The sequence below is a fragment of the Sceloporus occidentalis genome, unplaced genomic scaffold (genome assembly GCF_023333645.1).
Source record: "Sceloporus occidentalis isolate IW3139 unplaced genomic scaffold, rSceOcc1.0.p SCAF_4, whole genome shotgun sequence".
Taxonomy (NCBI): domain Eukaryota; kingdom Metazoa; phylum Chordata; class Lepidosauria; order Squamata; family Phrynosomatidae; genus Sceloporus; species Sceloporus occidentalis.
The window spans coordinates 125734067-125739463 of record NW_028316984.1 but is presented as its reverse complement, the minus strand read 5'-3'; positions in this window follow the sequence as shown (position 1 = coordinate 125739463).

Sequence of the window (5397 nt, the reverse complement as noted above, 5' to 3'; positions counted from 1 at the left end):
ATCCCTATCCATGGATTCAGTATCCATGGATTCAACTATCCATGGCTTGAAAATATATATCCAAAAAGCAAATCCTGGTTTTGTCATTTTGTATAAAAGACACTATTTTGCTAGGCCATTGTGTATAATGGCATTTGAATATCCACATATTTTGTCATCCATGGTGGTCCTGAAGCCAACCCCCACTGGATATCAAGAGCCCACTATAGAATGTTTTTAAAAAGCTTGGCTAATACAGTATATTTCAATGCTTGCACACATATGTAGCTTAGAATACATAAATGTGTACACTTCATTTATCACATGCTACAATAACCTACATATCAGCAAGCCTCTTACAGTACTGCAGTTTTATTTGATATGTGAATTCCTATAAGAAGCAAACTATTCAGAGTTAAATGGCAAAACACATTTTGAAGTAGATGTATGATTTCTTTCTTTTTACAGAATGATTATTCTATAAAATAACTAATCATTAAAACTTAATAATAAGACTTATGATTATGGTCATCCCTTGAATCAGAGGGGCAATTGGGTTAATTGTTGGAGGAATGGCAACTTTAAAAATCTTTTCAGTTTGTTACATTGATAATTCTTGAATTGTTGAAAGCAAGGCAGATGGCAATCTCCTCCTATTATCCAGCTATGGTAATATTTTGCTTCTGTTTGAATCAAATAGGCTTGGTGGCATAGTCACTGCTTCTCAATTTGAAAAGAATTCAATAGGCCAGACTTTTCCCATTGTCTTGAATCATACATATATTTTGGACATAACAACCACTGATCTATATTCAGTTACATTTTCTGAACTCCATTATCTTCAGGAGGACACAGACTTGATTTAGAGCTCTCGGTGGTGACATGGAGGTGATATTTGAAGCAGTAAGGAGATGATGAGTTTATGTAGATTTATGTAAGGAAAATGTGACCCATGAGCACATGCAATATCCAAGGCTCCAGGACCACATATGCTATACTCACAAATGTGGGTCAAGCTAAAAGATCCATTTCATCACTCTGGGCCATTTTTGAGGTTTATTGGTTGAGTATGGCTGTAGAGACCGGGGTTCAATTTCCCACTCAGCCAGGAAACCCACTGAGTGACCTTTGGGCAGGTCACATGTTCTCAGCTTCAGAGGAAGGCAATGGCAAACTCCTCTGAACAAATCTTGAAACCAAGAAAACCATATGGTAGGGGTTGTTATAGGTTGGAAAGGACTTGAAGGCACACAACAACGCAAGATGTGCTTCAAACTTAGGGAGTTCAAAAGCAGAAGGTATAGTAGATGTCCCAAATGCTACTTTCCATTAAAAAAAAACTGTGTAGAAGCCTGGGAAGGAAGTCTCAAAGACATTTGCAGAAGGGATGCTTTTTATTTGTTACATGATATAACAATCTGGGGTTGCCTACACTTGGAGAGTAAGTCTGAATGGACCCCACATTTTTTCTCCCCCCAATCCACCCCACAACTGTTTTATTCATATTAGTTGTTTACACTTGTGGATGCTAGGTCTGCCACTGCCCCCTTTCCTCTGTCAGATGTCTGACAGGTGCCTTTATTTACCAGTATCTGAGTCAGTTCTCCATCCAGAGTGACATTTAAAGAAACTTGTTTTCTCCCCACACCACATCACACACCTACATATACAGTGTGGATCAACTAGTCTACACTTCAGGAAACATTGTAGTTTCCTGAAAACACCAGAGAAAACCCAAGTTTGGTTCAGACAGGGCATATGCTGTATGCCCAGATTATGACAAATTCATGGCAAATCCTGTGCATTGTGTGAACTGATTGTGTCACATTCGGGGCAGAGGGGCTATTCAGGTTTTTTTTCCTCCTGTAAGCCAACCCTTCTATCCATGCAGTTCTGTATCCTCCCCAACTTGTTAGCTGTCAAGCACTGCAAGGGGCCACCATGGCAGTGAAACAGGTGTGGTTCCACATCCCTAGCTCTCTGAAGGACTGAAGGTCCTTTGCCATTTGTCAGCTAATCTGTATCTGCCTAGGGTCCTTTTTAAAAATCACCATCTGACCATCTAGGCATCCAACTTCTGGTCATGGTAGAATTCAGATAGGCAGATTAAAATCAACTGTCCGTTTAAACATTCTTAGACATTAAACATTACCGTGACGCTGTATGAGGGGGCGGTACTATAATCAACTTAAGGAGAGCCCCAAACCTCCATGCTCCCTCTCTGCAGCTCGAGCAGGATGCTTCACCCTTCTGCCCTTGGTGTAGTGTGGGCATTGCTGGTCACTTCGGGACTGAGTAGGAATTTTATCCCCTCTTTCCAAGGGGTTTTTCACCTACTCCACACTGCAGCCAGGAGAGTTATCGGGACAACTGGCTAAGGGTGGTGGCTATAAATAGAATGTCATTGGTCAGTTAGTGGGGAGAATGTGAGAGTTCGGCATACATCATGGCACCCCCTTGTGGTGTAGGTAGAGCTCTGGAATCACCTTACCACGGCCCGGAGATGGGGAAGGACTCAATACTTGAGATAGACCTGGGATTTTGGCCCCCACTCCTAAAGTTACACAGCTTGGGTGGGAGTGCCTGGGTCTGCCTTCCACCAGAGGTCCAGGCTGGGGAGTAGTCCAGTCAAATGAACTGCACTACAGGGGGCAGGTGTTTTCACCAGAGGGAAGGCTGGGGAGGTTGTCAGGTAATGACCCCTGGCCCCAGCTGATCCCCGACCAGGTTGCTCCCCCCTATGTGGTCTTTCAGGATTTGTAAATATTTAATTAGGTCAATAAAAGTGGCCCATTATCAACCCAATCTGTGAGTCTGGTCTCATTATTCCATGGCGGAACATCAATTGATTTATTACGGCACATAGCCAGCATAGGAAAATAAACAGATTAAAAAGGAAGGAAAATACATATGTTACAAGACAATCAAATGGATGAAGTATACACATTTTGAAACAAAAATACTATTTATTCATGATTTATAACTTTAATTTGCACAACTAAGATCTAGCCCAACAATCTACTGAGAGCTCAGTGGAGCTAACAGGCTTCTTCACAATTTCAAGTAAATATCCTGCTTATACATCTCCAACTTAAGAGTGTAGGGACTTTTTATAGAAATTGCAGACTACACATGTGCTCATCTTATAGGGACAGCTCATATACACTAATCTGCAAATACCTGCTTGTTCTTTAAAAACAAAACAAATGGTCAATTGTAATATACACAGTATAAAATCACTTCATCCAGTATAATAGGAAGTTATGGTAAGACAGATAAACAACATAATTAACAATGTTATTTCAGTACACCTCTACGACAAGCAATAACAGCCACACAAAATCTGGCAACAATGAACTTTATCGCACCATGGCTCCGGCAGGGATGTGAACAGAATTGAAGGGGCCAGGAACAAGTGTGGAACGAGTGGGGGACACATTTTACTGCACGGAAAGTCCCTCACTTGTTCCATTCCTTTCCCCATTTGTTCTGGAGGGGGCGATTTTTGAGAACTGTTCAAAACAGTTCACAAAAATCTCCTCCTCTGGGGACAGATTGGGAACGGAAGGGCAGGAAACGGAACGAGTGAGGGACTTCTTTGTCTGCAGTAAAATGTGTCCCCCACTCGTTCAGTTCCCTACCAGGCTTCTTTGGTCCTGTTCTCATTCCTGCCTGGAGCCCTGTGAGTTAAAGTTCTTTGTTAGTTATCTGCCCATTTAGGTCTGAAAGAAGATATTCAACAACAAAAAAATTATCTTGTCTACCTGGGAATTTTTGAATGAATAAAACAGACAACAGAACTATAGATTTTGATATCTTCTTCTATAGGTAGCACTATAGAGCTAGACACTGATAAAACAATAAAAACAAATTCCTTCCCAGAAAAAAGATGCCAGCAACATGGTTCCCTCCAGAACGTTTGGACTGCAGTGCTTATGATCTCTGGTCACTGGTCATACTAACTAGGATCTACTGCAGATATAGTCCAAAACATTTGTGGAAGACCAGGTTGCTTCCATCTGGTCTAGAGTAACTCTTCATGTCTAAGTAGTAGCTTTCCAGAGGCTTGGCAGAAGTAAGACACAAGTCAATAGACATACTTGTTAAAAAATTGATTTTACTTTTAAAAAATCAGTTATAAGAACTAGACTGATTTAAAAATTGACTCTGTGGGTCATGAAATAAACTAGACACAGTGTTGCTAGCAAAACATCAACACTGCAATTCTGTACATATCTACTTAGAAATAGCTCCTATTGTGTTCAGTGGCAGTTCTTCCCTATGAAGTGTTGCAATCTACTCCAGGAATCTAATAGCAATCTAATCCTGGAAAGAGCAAGGGGGCAATGCGGACATGAAAAAGAGATTTTTCATTGGCTGCTACCAATGTTTGTGTGTTGTGACACATAAGACTTTTAATGGGTGGTAGTGTTTTTATTTTATTATGTTTTAAGTATCTCTCTTAATGACATTTAAACTTCTCCTTAACTTTTGTTTCTAAAATAGATTTTTAGTTTAATTTTGTTTTAGTTTTTGCATTAAGATTTTTTTTATATAGTAATGTGCTTTTGAAATGTTGTACATTGGATCCTATGCTGGAAGCAAGGTTGGGATATAAGTAAGTAAAATAAAATAAAATAAATCCTGTTCATGACATACAAATAAATAAGTTCCCTCTAGCATGAGGTTGTGGTTTGTGGCTATTGTACAATGGCTGATTCAGGGGCTCATCAGTTGGCCCCTAAGGGGTGGCTCCATGCCACCCCTTTCCTTGCCAAATTCCATGCCACAGCTTCTTTTTGCACTGTGGAAAGGGTGCCTTAGTCATGGTGGCGGGGGCTTTTCAGCACTCCTTTGGTGCAGCATGTTTAAACACTACATCAACAGAGCACTGTGATGCCCCCTACTATGCAGTTGGGTGCATGGTGTGACATCAGCCCATGGGGGCGGCATGGGGGCAGCCAGCATGTATACCCCATGCCAGCTCCCAAACCAGCATATAATGCCAGTCTGTACATGCTCTCAGTTCACAGTGGTCCAAAATGAGTTTGGCATGCATAACTATTGAGCATGTGGTTGTGCCTTTTTTACCCAGTGCACATGTGTTTGTCAGAGGCAGAGCCTTAAAGCATTATTAAACAAACCCAAACTTTTCGCCCATCCCTCTACATGACTCTCTTTCTCTTCAGGTTATAAAAGTGTGGGAGAGCATTGTAGAAACATTATTTTTGCTAAACAGATTGTTTCAGCTTGGCAAATGGGACATTCTTACCACTGAAAGAGAACAAAAGAGAATGATGTCATGTGGAGGGAGGAAAAAAATAATACACACCTTTTTGTTTGCCTGCCAGGACTGTTTAAGAATGTGATAAGGCTCTCAGTCTCTTCAGTTTGTGACATGATTCAGTGATATTGCAG